The sequence below is a fragment of the Panulirus ornatus genome, chromosome 61 (assembly GCF_036320965.1).
Source record: "Panulirus ornatus isolate Po-2019 chromosome 61, ASM3632096v1, whole genome shotgun sequence".
Taxonomy (NCBI): Eukaryota; Metazoa; Arthropoda; class Malacostraca; order Decapoda; family Palinuridae; genus Panulirus; species Panulirus ornatus.
Genome location: NC_092284.1, coordinates 13516592 through 13532228, shown reverse-complemented (window position 1 = coordinate 13532228; position 15637 = coordinate 13516592).

Sequence of the window (15637 nt, the reverse complement as noted above, 5' to 3'; positions counted from 1 at the left end):
ATTTATTTTAAATCCCCTTTGGCGCCGCCAAAGGCAATTACAGGGGCATAGAGGCATCAAAAGGGAAAGAAACATTTGGAAAGCTTACTTTAATGCCACTTTGGGGATGCCAAAGGGCAAGAGAATTGCGTGGAGGCATCCAAAAATTTAGAGGAAAATTGAAGGATTAATCTAAATCCCCTTTGGCGTCTTCAAAGGCCTTTACAGGGGAATAGTGGCATCTAAAGGGAAAGACCTAATTAAAAGTTTACTTAAAATACCCTTTGGGGTGCCAAAGTCCAATACAGTTGCATGGTGGCATCCAAAAATAAAAAGACAAATTAAAGGTTTATTTTAAATCCCCTTTGGCGCCGCCAAAGGCAATTACAGGGGCATAGAGGCATCAAAAGGGAAAGAAACATTTGGAAAGCTTACTTTAATGCCACTTTGGGGATGCCAAAGGGCAAGAGAATTGCGGTGAGGCATCCAAAAATTTAGAGAAAATTGAAGGATTAATCTAAATCCCCTTTGGCGTCTTCAAAGGCCTTTACAGGGGAATAGTGGCATCTGAAGGGAAAGAGACAAATTAAAAGTTTACTTAAAAGACCGTTTGGGGTGCCAAAGTCCAATACCTTTGCATGGTGGCATCCAAAAATAAAAAGACAAATTAAAGATTTATTTTAAATCCCCTTTGGCGCCGCCAAAGGCAATTACAGGGGCATAGAGGCATCAAAAGGGAAAGAAACATTTCGAAAGCTTACTTTAGTACCACTTTGGGGATGCCAAAGGGCAAGAGAATTGCGTGGAGACATCCAAAAATTTAGAGGAAAATTGAAGGATTAATCTAAATCCCCTTTGGCGTCTTCAAAGGCCTTTACAGGGGAATAGTGGCATCTAAAGGGAAAGACCCTAATTAAAAGTTTACTTAAAATACCCTTTGGGGGTGCCAAAGTCCAATACAGTTGCATGGTGGCATCCAAAAATAAAAAGACAAATTAAAGGTTTATTTTAAATCCCCTTTGGCGCCGCCAAAGGCAATTACAGGGGCATAGAGGCATCAAAAGGGAAAGAAACATTTGGAAAGCTTACTTTAATGCCACTTTGGGGATGCCAAAAGGGCAAGAGAATTGCATGGACGCATCGAAAAATTTAGAGGAAAATTGAAGGATTAATCTAACTCCCCTTTGGCGTCTTCAAAGGCCTTTACAGGGGAATAGTGGCATCTGAAGGGAAAGAGACAAATTAAAAGTTTACTTAAAAGACAGTTTAGGGGTGCCAAAGTCCAATACCTTTGCATGGTGGCATCCAAAAATAAAAAGACAAATTAAAGCTTTAGTTTAAATCCCCTTTGGCGCCACCAAAGGCAATTACAGGGGCATAGAGGCACCAAAAGGGAAAGAAACATTTGCAAAGCTTACCTTAATGCCACTTTGGGGATGCCAAAGTGCAAGGGAATTGCGTGGAGGCATCCAAAATCTTAGAGGAAAATTGAAGGATTAATCTAAATCCCCTTTGGCGTCTTCAAAGGCCTTTACAGGGGAGTAGTGGCATCTGAAGGGAAAGAGATAAATTAAAATTTTATATAAAAGACCGTTTAGGGGTGCCAAAGTCCAATACAGCTGCACGGTGGCATCCAAAATTAAAAAGACAAATTAAAGGTTTATTTTCAATCCCCTTTGGCGCCGCCAAAGGCAATTACAGGGGCATAGAGGCATCATAAGGGAAAGAAACATTTGGAAAGCTTACTTTAATGCCACTTTGGGGATGCCAAAGGTCAAGAGAATTGCGGTGAGGCATCCAAAAATTTAGAGAAAAATTGAAGGATTAATCTAAATCCCCTTTGGCGTCTTCAAAGGCCTTTACAGGGGAATAGTGGCATCTGAAGGGAAAGAGACAAATTAAAAGTTTACTTAAAAGACCGTTTTGGGGTGCCAAAGTCTAATACCTTTGCATGGTGGCATCCAAAAATAAAAAGACAAATTAAAGATTTATTTTAAATCCCCTTTGGCGCCGCCAAAGGCAATTACAGGGGCATAGAGGCATCAAAAGGGAAAGAAACATTTCGAAAGCTTACTTTAATGCCACTTTGGGGATGCCAAAGGGCAAGAGAATTGCGTGGAGGCATCCAAAAATTTAGAGGAAAATTGAAGGATTAATCTAAATCCCCTTTGGCGTCTTCAAAGGCCTTTACAGGGGAATAGTGGCATCTAAAGGGAAAGACCCTAATTAAAAGTTTACTTAAAATACCCTTTGGGGGTGCCAAAGTCCAATACAGTTGCATGGTGGCATCCAAAAATAAAAAGACAAATTAAAGGTTTATTTTCAATCCCCTTTGGCGCCGCCAAAGGCAATTACAGGGGCATAGAGGCATCAAAAGGGAAAGAAACATTTGGAAAGCTTACTTTAATGCCACTTTGGGGATGCCAAAGGGCAAGAGAATTGCAGTGACGCATCGAAAAATTTAGAGGAAAATTGAAGGATTAATCTAACTCCCCTTTGGCGTCTTCAAAGGCCTTTACAGGGGAATAGTGGCATCTGAAGGGAAAGAGACAAATTAAAAGTTTACTTAAAAGACCGTTTAGGGGTGCCAAAGTCCAATACCTTTGCATGGTGGCATCCAAAAATAAAAAGACAAATTAAAGATTTAGTTTAAATCCCCTTTGGCGCCGCCAAAGGCAATTACAGGGGCATAGAGGCATCAAAAGGGAAAGAAACATTTCGAAAGCTTACTTTAGATGCCACTTTGGGGATGCCAAAGGGCAAGAGAATTGCGTGGAGACATCCAAAAATTTAGAGGAAAATTGAAGGATTAATCTAAATCCCCTTTGGCGTCTTCAAAGGCCTTTACAGGGGAATAGTGGCATCTAAAGGGAAAGACCCTAATTAAAAGTTTACTTAAAATACCCTTTGGGGGTGCCAAAGTCCAATACAGTTGCATGGTGGCATCCAAAAATAAAAAGACAAATTAAAGGTTTATTTTAAATCCCCTTTGGCGCCGCCAAAGGCAATTACAGGGGCATAGAGGCATCAAAAGGGAAAGAAACATTTGGAAAGCTTACTTTAATGCCACTTTGGGGATGCCAAAAGGGCAAGAGAATTGCATGGACGCATCGAAAAATTTAGAGGAAAATTGAAGGATTAATCTAACTCCCCTTTGGCGTCTTCAAAGGCCTTTACAGGGGAATAGTGGCATCTGAAGGGAAAGAGACAAATTAAAAGTTTACTTAAAAGACAGTTTAGGGGTGCCAAAGTCCAATACCTTTGCATGGTGGCATCCAAAAATAAAAAGACAAATTAAAGCTTTAGTTTAAATCCCCTTTGGCGCCACCAAAGGCAATTACAGGGGCATAGAGGCACCAAAAGGGAAAGAAACATTTGCAAAGCTTACCTTAATGCCACTTTGGGGATGCCAAAGTGCAAGGGAATTGCGTGGAGGCATCCAAAATCTTAGAGGAAAATTGAAGGATTAATCTAAATCCCCTTTGGCGTCTTCAAAGGCCTTTACAGGGGAGTAGTGGCATCTGAAGGGAAAGAGATAAATTAAAATTTTATATAAAAGACCGTTTAGGGGTGCCAAAGTCCAATACAGCTGCACGGTGGCATCCAAAATTAAAAAGACAAATTAAAGGTTTATTTTCAATCCCCTTTGGCGCCGCCAAAGGCAATTACAGGGGCATAGAGGCATCATAAGGGAAAGAAACATTTGGAAAGCTTACTTTAATGCCACTTTGGGGATGCCAAAGGTCAAGAGAATTGCGGTGAGGCATCCAAAAATTTAGAGAAAAATTGAAGGATTAATCTAAATCCCCTTTGGCGTCTTCAAAGGCCTTTACAGGGGAATAGTGGCATCTGAAGGGAAAGAGACAAATTAAAAGTTTACTTAACAGACCGTTTTGGGGTGCCAAAGTCTAATACCTTTGCATGGTGGCATCCAAAAATAAAAAGACAAATTAAAGATTTATTTTAAATCCCCTTTGGCGCCGCCAAAGGCAATTACAGGGGCATAGAGGCATCAAAAGGGAAAGAAACATTTCGAAAGCTTACTTTAATACCACTTTGGGGATGCCAAAGGGCAAGAGAATTGCGTGGAGACATCCAAAAATTTAGAGGAAAATTGAAGGATTAATCTAAATCCCCTTTGGCGTCTTCAAAGGCCTTTACAGGGGAATAGTGGCATCTAAAGGGAAAGACCCTAATTAAAAGTTTACTTAAAATACCCTTTGGGGGTGCCAAAGTCCAATACAGTTGCATGGTGGCATCCAAAAATAAAAAGACAAATTAAAGGTTTATTTTAAATCCCCTTTGGCGCCGCCAAAGGCAATTACAGGGGCATAGAGGCATCAAAAGGGAAAGAAACATTTGGAAAGCTTACTTTAATGCCACTTTGGGGATGCCAAAGGGCAAGAGAATTGCAGTGACGCATCGAAAAATTTAGAGGAAAATTGAAGGATTAATCTAACTCCCCTTTGGCGTCTTCAAAGGCCTTTACAGGGGAATAGTGGCATCTGAAGGGAAAGAGACAAATTAAAAGTTTACTTAAAAGACCGTTTAGGGGTGCCAAAGTCCAATACCTTTGCATGGTGGCATCCAAAAATAAAAAGACAAATTAAAGATTTAGTTTAAATCCCCTTTGGCGCCGCCAAAGGCAATTACAGGGGCATAGAGGCATCAAAAGGGAAAGAAACATTTCGAAAGCTTACTTTAATGCCACTTTGGGGATGCCAAAGGGCAAGAGAATTGCGTGGAGACATCCAAAAATTTAGAGGAAAATTGAAGGATTAATCTAAATCCCCTTTGGCGTCTTCAAAGGCCTTTACAGGGGAATAGTGGCATCTGAAGGGAAAGAGACCTAATTAAAAGTTTACTTAAAATACCCTTTGGGGTGCCAAAGTCCAATACAGTTGCATGGTGGCATCCAAAAATAAAAAGACAAATTAAAGGTTTATTTTAAATCCCCTTTGGCGCCGCCAAAGGCAATTACAGGGGCATAGAGGCATCAAAAGGGAAAGAAACATTTGGAAAGCTTACTTTAATGCCACTTTGGGGATGCAAAGGGCAAGAGAATTGCGTGGAGGCATCCGAAAAATTTAGAGGAAAATTGAAGGATTAATCTAAATCCCCTTTGGCGTCTTCAAAGGCCTTTACAGGGGAATAGTGGCATCTGAAGGGAAAGAGAAAAATTAAAAGTTTACTTAAAAGACCGTTTAGGGGTGCCAAAGTCCAATACCTTTGCATGGTGGCATCCAAAAATAAAAAGACAAATTAAAGCTTTAGTTTAAATCCCCTTTGGCGCCGCCAAAGGCAATTACAGGGGCATAGAGGCATCAAAAGGGAAAGAAACATTTGCAAAGCTTACTTTAATGCCACTTTGGGGATGCCAAAGTGCAAGAGAATTGCGTGGAGGCATCCAAAAATTTAGAGGAAAATTGAAGGATTAATCTAAATCCCCTTTGGCGTCTTCAAAGGCCTTTACAGGGGAATAGTGGCATCTGAAGGGAAAGAGACTAATTAAAAGTTTACTTAAAAGACCGTTTAGGGGTGCCAAAGTCCAATACAGTTGCATGGTGGCATCCAAAAATAAAAAGACAAATTAAAGGTTTATTTTAAATCCCCTTTGGCGCCGCCAAAGGCAATTACAGGGGCATAGAGGCATCATAAGGGAAAGAAACATTTGGAAAGCTTACTTTAATGCCACTTTGGGGATGCCAAAGGGCAAGAGAATTGCGGTGAGGCATCCAAAAATTTAGAGAAAATTGAAGGATTAATCTAAATCCCCTTTGGCGTCTTCAAAGGCCTTTACAGGGGAATAGTGGCATCTGAAGGGAAAGACCTAATTAAAAGTTTACTTAAAAGACCCTTTGGGGGTGCCAAAGTCCAATACCTTTGCATGGTGGCATCCAAAAATAAAAAGACAAATTAAAGGTTTATTTTAAATCCCCTTTGGCGCCGCCAAAGGCAATTACAGGGGCATAGAGGCATCAAAAGGGAAAGAAACATTTCGAAAGCTTACTTTAATGCCACTTTGGGGATGCCAAAGGGCAAGAGAATTGCGGTGAGGCATCGAAAAATTTAGAGGAAAATTGAAGGATTAATCTAAATCCCCTTTGGCGTCTTCAAAGGCCTTTACAGGGGAATAGTGGCATCTGAAGGGAAAGAGACAAATTAAAAGTTTACTTAAAAGACCGTTTAGGGGTGCCAAAGTCCAATACCTTTGCATGGTGGCATCCAAAAATAAAAAGACAAATTAAAGATTTAGTTTAAATCCCCTTTGGCGCCGCCAAAGGCAATTACAGGGGCATAGAGGCATCAAAAGGGAAAGAAACATTTCGAAAGCTTACTTTATGCCACTTTGGGGATGCCAAAGGGCAAGAGAATTGCGTGGAGACATCCAAAAATTTAGAGGAAAATTGAAGGATTAATCTAAATCCCCTTTGGCGTCTTCAAAGGCCTTTACAGGGGAATAGTGGCATCTAAAGGGAAAGACCCTAATTAAAAGTTTACTTAAAATACCCTTTGGGGGTGCCAAAGTCCAATACAGTTGCATGGTGGCATCCAAAAATAAAAAGACAAATTAAAGGTTTATTTTAAATCCCCTTTGGCGCCGCCAAAGGCAATTACAGGGGCATAGAGGCATCAAAAGGGAAAGAAACATTTGGAAAGCTTACTTTAATGCCACTTTGGGGATGCCAAAGGGCAAGAGAATTGCATGGACGCATCGAAAAATTTAGAGGAAAATTGAAGGATTAATCTAACTCCCCTTTGGCGTCTTCAAAGGCCTTTACAGGGGAATAGTGGCATCTGAAGGGAAAGAGACAAATTAAAAGTTTACTTAAAAGACCAGTTTAGGGGTGCCAAAGTCCAATACCTTTGCATGGTGGCATCCAAAAATAAAAAGACAAATTAAAGCTTTAGTTTAAATCCCCTTTGGCGCCACCAAAGGCAATTACAGGGGCATAGAGGCACCAAAAGGGAAAGAAACATTTGCAAAGCTTACCTTAATGCCACTTTGGGGATGCCAAAGTGCAAGGGAATTGCGTGGAGGCATCCAAAATCTTAGAGGAAAATTGAAGGATTAATCTAAATCCCCTTTGGCGTCTTCAAAGGCCTTTACAGGGGAGTAGTGGCATCTGAAGGGAAAGAGATAAATTAAAATTTTATATAAAAGACCGTTTAGGGGTGCCAAAGTCCAATACAGCTGCACGGTGGCATCCAAAATTAAAAAGACAAATTAAAGGTTTATTTTCAATCCCCTTTGGCGCCGCCAAAGGCAATTACAGGGGCATAGAGGCATCATAAGGGAAAGAAACATTTGGAAAGCTTACTTTAATGCCACTTTGGGGATGCCAAAGGTCAAGAGAATTGCGGTGAGGCATCCAAAAATTTAGAGAAAAATTGAAGGATTAATCTAAATCCCCTTTGGCGTCTTCAAAGGCCTTTACAGGGGAATAGTGGCATCTGAAGGGAAAGAGACAAATTAAAAGTTTACTTAAAAGACCGTTTTGGGGTGCCAAAGTCTAATACCTTTGCATGGTGGCATCCAAAAATAAAAAGACAAATTAAAGATTTAGTTTAAATCCCCTTTGGCGCCGCCAAAGGCAATTACAGGGGCATAGAGGCATCAAAAGGGAAAGAAACATTTCGAAAGCTTACTTTAATGCCACTTTGGGGATGCCAAAGGGCAAGAGAATTGCGTGGAGGCATCCAAAAATTTAGAGGAAAATTGAAGGATTAATCTAAATCCCCTTTGGCGTCTTCAAAGGCCTTTACAGGGGAATAGTGGCATCTAAAGGGAAAGACCTAATTAAAAGTTTACTTAAAATACCCTTTGGGGGTGCCAAAGTCCAATACAGTTGCATGGTGGCATCCAAAAATAAAAAGACAAATTAAAGGTTTATTTTAAATCCCCTTTGGCGCCGCCAAAGGCAATTACAGGGGCATAGAGGCATCAAAAGGGAAAGAAACATTTGGAAAGCTTACTTTAATGCCACTTTGGGGATGCCAAAGGGCAAGAGAATTGCGTGACGCATCGAAAAATTTAGAGGAAAATTGAAGGATTAATCTAACTCCCCTTTGGCGTCTTCAAAGGCCTTTACAGGGGAATAGTGGCATCTGAAGGGAAAGAGAAAAATTAAAAGTTTACTTAAAAGACAGTTTAGGGGTGCCAAAGTCCAATACCTTTGCATGGTGGCATCCAAAAATAAAAAGACAAATTAAAGATTTAGTTTAAATCCCCTTTGGCGCCGCCAAAGGCAATTACAGGGGCATAGAGGCATCAAAAGGGAAAGAAACATTTCGAAAGCTTACTTTAATGCCACTTTGGGGATGCCAAAGGGCAAGAGAATTGCGTGGAGACATCCAAAAATTTAGAGGAAAATTGAAGGATTAATCTAAATCCCCTTTGGCGTCTTCAAAGGCCTTTACAGGGGAATAGTGGCATCTAAAGGGAAAGACCCTAATTAAAAGTTTACTTAAAATACCCTTTGGGGGTGCCAAAGTCCAATACAGTTGCATGGTGGCATCCAAAAATAAAAAGACAAATTAAAGGTTTATTTTAAATCCCCTTTGGCGCCGCCAAAGGCAATTACAGGGGCATAGAGGCATCAAAAGGGAAAGAAACATTTGGAAAGCTTACTTTAATGCCACTTTGGGGATGCCAAAGGGCAAGAGAATTGCATGGACGCATCCGAAAAATTTAGAGGAAAATTGAAGGATTAATCTAAATCCCCTTTGGCGTCTTCAAAGGCCTTTACAGGGGAATAGTGGCATCTGAAGGGAAAGAGACAAATTAAAAGTTTACTTAAAAGACAGTTTAGGGGTGCCAAAGTCCAATACCTTTGCATGGTGGCATCCAAAAATAAAAAGACAAATTAAAGCTTTAGTTTAAATCCCCTTTGGCGCCGCCAAAGGCAATTACAGGGGCATAGAGGCATCAAAAGGGAAAGAAACATTTGCAAAGCTTACTTTAATGCCACTTTGGGGATGCCAAAGTGCAAGAGAATTGCGTGGAGGCATCCAAAAATTTAGAGGAAAATTGAAGGATTAATCTAAATCCCCTTTGGCGTCTTCAAAGGCCTTTACAGGGGAATAGTGGCATCTGAAGGGAAAGAGACTAATTAAAAGTTTACTTAAAAGACCGTTTAGGGGTGCCAAAGTCCAATACAGCTTGCACGGTGGCATCCAAAATTAAAAAGACAAATTAAAGGTTTATTTTCAATCCCCTTTGGCGCCGCCAAAGGCAATTACAGGGGCATAGAGGCATCATAAGGGAAAGAAACATTTGGAAAGCTTACTTTAATGCCACTTTGGGGATGCCAAAGGTCAAGAGAATTGCGGTGAGGCATCCAAAAATTTAGAGAAAAATTGAAGGATTAATCTAAATCCCTTTGGCGTCTTCAAAGGCCTTTACAGGGGAATAGTGGCATCTGAAGGGAAAGAGACATATTAAAAGTTTACTTAATAGACCGTTTTGGGGTGCCAAAGTCTAATACCTTTGCATGGTGGCATCCAAAAATAAAAAGACAAATTAAAGATTTTTTTAAATCCCCTTTGGCGCCGCCAAAGGCAATTACAGGGGCATAGAGGCATCAAAAGGGAAAGAAACATTTGGAAAGCTTACTTTAATGCCACTTTGGGGATGCCAAAGGGCAAGAGAATTGCGTGGAGAAATCCAAAAATTTAGAGGAAAATTGAAGGATTAATCTAAATCCCCTTTGGCGTCTTCAAAGGCCTTTACAGGGGAATAGTGGCATCTAAAGGGAAAGACCGTAATTAAAAGTTTACTTAAAATACCCTTTGGGGGTGCCAAAGTCCAATACAGTTGCATGGTGGCATCCAAAAATAAAAAGACAAATTAAAGGTTTATTTTCAATCCCCTTTGGCGCCGCCAAAGGCAATTACAGGGGCATAGAGGCATCAAAAGGGAAAGAAACATTTGGAAAGCTTACTTTAATGCCACTTTGGGGATGCTAAAGGGCAAGAGAATTGAATAGACGCATCGAAAAATTTAGAGGAAAATTGAAGGATTAATCTAACTCTCCTTTGGCGTCTTCAAAGGCCTTTACAGGGGAATAGTGGCATCTGAAGGGAAAGAGAAAAATTAAAAGTATACTTAAAAGACAGTTTAGGGGTGCCAAAGTCCAATACCTTTGCATGGTGGCATCCAAAAATAAAAAGATAAATTAAAGATTTAGTTTAAATCCCCTTTGGCGCCGCCAAAGGCAATTACAGGGGCATAGAGGCATGAAAAGGGAAAGAAACATTTCGAAAGCTTACTTTGATGCCACTTTGGGGATGCCAAAGGGCAAGAAAATTGCGTGGAGACATCCAAAAATTTATAGGAAAATTGAAGGATTAATCTAAATCCCCTTTGGCGTCTTCAAAGGCCTTTACAGGGGAATAGTGGCATCTAAAGGGAAAGACCCTAATTAAAATTTTACTTAAAATACCCTTTGGGGGTGCCAAAGTCCAATACAGTTGGCTGGTGGCATCCAAAAATAAAAAGACAAATTAAATGTTTATTTTAAATCCCCTTTGGTGCCGCCAAAGGCAATTACAGGGGCATAGAGGTATCAAAAGGGAAAGAAACATTTGGAAAGCTTACTTTAATGCCACTTTGGGGATGCTAAAGGGCAAGAGAATTGAATGGACGCACCGAAAAATTTAGAGGAAAATTGAAGGATTAATCTAACTCCCCTTTGGCGTCTTCAAAGGCCTTTACAGGGGAATAGTGGCATCTGAAGGGAAAGAGAAAAATTAAAAGTATACTTAAAAGACAGTTTAGGGGTGCCAAAGTCCAATACCTTTGCATGGTGGCATCCAAAAATAAAAAGACAAATTAAAGCTTTAGTTTAAATCCCCTTTGGCGCCACCAAAGGCAATTACAGGGGCATAGAGGCACCAAAAGGGAAAGATACATTTGCAAAGCTTACCTTAATGCCTCTTTGGGGATGCCAAAGTGCAAGGGAATTGCGTGGAGGCATCCAAAATCTTAGAGGAAAATTGAAGGATTAATCTAAATCCCCTTTGGCGTCTTCAAAGGCCTTTACAGGGGAGTAGTGGCATCTGAAGGGAAAGAGATAAATTAAAATTTTATATAAAAGACCGTTTAGGGGTGCCAAAGTCCAATACAGCTGCACGGTGGCATCCAAAATTAAAAAGACAAATTAAAGGTTTATTTTCAATCCCCTTTGGCGCCGCCAAAGGCAATTACAGGGGCATAGAGGCATCATAAGGGAAAGAAACATTTGGAAAGCTTACTTTAATGCCACTTTGGGGATGCCAAAGGTCAAGAGAATTGCGGTGAGGCATCCAAAAATTTAGAGAAAAATTGAAGGATTAATCTAAATCCCTTTGGCGTCTTCAAAGGCCTTTACAGGGGAATAGTGGCATCTGAAGGGAAAGAGACATATTAAAAGTTTACTTAAAAGACCGTTTTGGGGTGCCAAAGTCTAATACCTTTGCATGGTGGCATCCAAAAATAAAAAGACAAATTAAAGATTTTTTTAAATCCCCTTTGGCGCCGCCAAAGGCAATTACAGGGGCATAGAGGCATCAAAAGGGAAAGAAACATTTCGAAAGCTTACTTTAATGCCACTTTGGGGATGCCAAAGGGCAAGAGAATTGCGTGGAGAAATCCAAAAATTTAGAGGAAAATTGAAGGATTAATCTAAATCCCCTTTGGCGTCTTCAAAGGCCTTTACAGGGGAATAGTGGCATCTAAAGGGAAAGACCGTAATTAAAAGTTTACTTAAAATACCCTTTGGGGGTGCCAAAGTCCAATACAGTTGCATGGTGGCATCCAAAAATAAAAAGACAAATTAAAGGTTTATTTTCAATCCCCTTTGGCGCCGCCAAAGGCAATTACAGGGGCATAGAGGCATCAAAAGGGAAAGAAACATTTGGAAAGCTTACTTTAATGCCACTTTGGGGATGCTAAAGGGCAAGAGAATTGAATGGACGCACCGAAAAATTTAGAGGAAAATTGAAGGATTAATCTAACTCCCCTTTGGCGTCTTCAAAGGCCTTTACAGGGGATTAGTGGCATCTGAAGGGAAAGAGAAAAATTAAAAGTTTACTTAAAAGACAGTTTAGGGGTGCCAAAGTCCAATACCTTTGCATGGTGGCATCCAAAAATAAAAAGACAAATTAAAGATTTAGTTTAAATCCCCTTTGGCGCCGCCAAAGGCAATTACAGGGGCATAGAGGCATCAAAAGGGAAAGAAACATTTCGAAAGCTTACTTTAATGCCACTTTGGGGATGCCAAAGGGCAAGAGAATTGCGTGGAGGCATCCAAAAATTTAGAGGAAAATTGAAGGATTAATCTAAATCCCCTTTGGCGTCTTCAAAGGCCTTTACAGGGGAATAGTGGCATCTGAAGGGAAAGACCTAATTAAAATTTTACTTAAAATACCGTTTGGGGGTGCCAAAGTCCAATACAGTTGCATGGTGGCATCCAAAAATAAAAAGACAAATTAAAGGTTTATTTTAAATCCCCTTTGGCGCCGCCAAAGGCAATTACAGGGGCATAGAGGCATCAAAAGGGAAAGAAACATTTGGAAAGCTTACTTTAATGCCACTTTGGGGATGCCAAAGGGCAAGAGAATTGCGGTGACGCATCCGAAAAATTTAGAGGAAAATTGAAGGATTAATCTAACTCCCCTTTGGCGTCTTCAAAGGCCTTTACAGGGGAATAGTGGCATCTGAAGGGAAAGAGAAAAATTAAAAGTATACTTAAAAGACAGTTTAGGGGTGCCAAAGTCCAATACCTTTGCATGGTGGCATCCAAAAATAAAAAGACAAATTAAAGATTTAGTTTAAATCCCCTTTGGCGCCGCCAAAGGCAATTACAGGGGCATAGAGGCATCAAAAGGGAAAGAAACATTTCGAAAGCTTACTTTAATGCCACTTTGGGGATGCCAAAGGGCAAGAGAATTGCGTGGAGGCATCCAAAAATTTAGAGGAAAATTGAAGGATTAATCTAAATCCCCTTTGGCGTCTTCAAAGGCCTTTACAGGGGAATAGTGGCATCTAAAGGGAAAGACCTAATTAAAATTTTACTTAAAAGACCCGTTTGGGGTGCCAAAGTCCAATACAGTTGCATGGTGGCATCCAAAAATAAAAAGACAAATTAAAGGTTTATTTTAAATCCCCTTTGGCGCCGCCAAAGGCAATTACAGGGGCATAGAGGCATCAAAAGGGAAAGAAACATTTGGAAAGCTTACTTTAATGCCACTTTGGGGATGCCAAAGGGCAAGAGAATTGCGTGACGCATCCGAAAAATTTAGAGGAAAATTGAAGGATTAATCTAACTCCCCTTTGGCGTCTTCAAAGGCCTTTACAGGGGAATAGTGGCATCTGAAGGGAAAGAGACAAATTAAAAGTTTACTTAAAAGACCGTTTAGGGGTGCCAAAGTCCAATACCTTTGCATGGTGGCATCCAAAAATAAAAAGACAAATTAAAGATTTAGTTTAAATCCCCTTTGGCGCCGCCAAAGGCAATTACAGGGGCATAGAGGCATCAAAAGGGAAAGAAACATTTCGAAAGCTTACTTAATGCCACTTTGGGGATGCCAAAGGGCAAGAGAATTGCGTGGAGGCATCCAAAAATTTAGAGGAAAATTGAAGGATTAATCTAAATCCCCTTTGGCGTCTTCAAAGGCCTTTACAGGGGAATAGTGGCATCTAAAGGGAAAGATCCTAATTAAAAGTTTACTTAAAATACCCTTTGTGGGTGCCAAAGTCCAATACAGTTGCATGGTGGCATCCAAAAATAAAAAGATAAACTAAAGGTTTATTTTAAATCCCCTTTGGTGCCGCCAAAGGCAATTACAGGGGCATAGAGGCATCATAAGGGATAGAAACATTCGGAAAGCTTACTTTAATGCCTCTTTGGGGATGCCAAAGGTCAAGAGAATTGCGGTGAGGCATCCAAAAATTTAGAGAAAAATTGAAGGATTAATCTAAATCCCCTTTGGCGTCTTCAAAGGCCTTTACAGGGGAATAGTGGCATCTGAAGGGAAAGAGACAAATTAAAAGTTTACTTAACAGACCGTTTAGGGGTGCCAAAGTCTAATACCTTTGCATGGTGGCATCCAAAAACAAAAAGACAAATTAAATTTTTTTTTTTTCTTTTCATACTATTCGCCATTTCCCGCATTAGCGAGGTAGCGTTAAGAACAGAGGACTGGGCCTTAGAGGGAATATCCTCACCTGGCCCCCTTCTCTGTTCCTTCTTTTGGAAAATTAAAAAAAACGAGAGGGGAGGATTTCCAGCCACCCGCTCCCATATATATATATATATATATATATATACAAATATACAAACTATATCCATAAAAAAGTACAAAAGTTGTGTGTATTTTCACATGACAAAGTCAGGTTCTTCTTTTACTTTTATAATTCTGCCACTTCTGCTCACTTTCACAGATGGTATCACAGAAGCCATCTTATCAAATTCCTGTTCCTCATCTTCAACATGATTTCTTGGCCTCTTCACAGTTCTAACAACAGCTCTTAGTTTCTTATTCCCTACAACATTTACTTTTTTATCACTTGTGTCAAGTTGTTTAGAAAAGTTTTGTTTCTCCCAAACAAAATCATGAGTTTCTTTAAGCAAGTCTTTGAGAATATCAGAATCTGTAAACTCTTTTGACTTAGACCAGTGATAAAGTTTTTCAATGATTGCTTGAGATGAATAATCTGACTCATCCAACTGATCATTCATTTCATTTTTGATAATCTTAATAGGGTCAATATTGTTCAGAGTCATTTCTGAAGTCGTGGATGAAAATAATCTGTGTTAAATTAGTTGACTTGGTCTCTAATCCAGTGCGAGTTTGAATAACGATCGGCTGTTCTTGAATTACATTAAAGGATCCTTCTGTTGCACTGTCTTTTTCTGTCTGTGATGACACTGTAATTGTAAAGCTGGGGACAGCTTCTAGTTTGCTTGATATTATAGCATTTTCATCAGCATTTTTTGATAAGGATCCAGAACTTGATATTAAACAGGCCGATGATGTGGAAACTGAGGTAGGTATAGTGTAAGTCACAGCTTCCTCTGCACCTTCAGCAATTTTTAAGAGAATCTTCCCAACACAATCAACATCAAAGGCACTGGCTATACATATACATTTCCAATTAAATATTTAGTTTAAATCCCCTTTGGAGCCGCCAAAGGCAATTATAGGGGCATAGAGGCATCAAAAGGTAAAGAAACATTTCGAAAGCTTACTTTAATACCTCTTTGGGGTTGCCAAAGGGCAAGAGAATTGCTTGGAGACATCCAAAAATTTAGAGGAAAATTGAAGGATTAATCTAAATCCCCTTTGGCGTCTTCAAAGGCCTTTACAGGGGAATAGTGGCATCTAAAGGGAAAGACCCTAATTAAAAGTCTACTTAAAATACCCTTTGGGGGTGACAAAGTCCAATACAGTTGCATGGTGGCATCCAAAAATAAAAAGACAAATTAAAGATTTATTTCAAATACCCTTTGGCGCCGCCAAAAGCAATTACAGGGGCATAGAGGCATCAAAAGGGAAAGAAACATTCGGAAAGCTTACTTTAATGCCACTTTGGGGATGCCAAAGGGCAAGAGAATTGCATGGACGCATCGAAAAATTTACAGGAAAATACAAGTATTAATCTAAATCCCCTTTG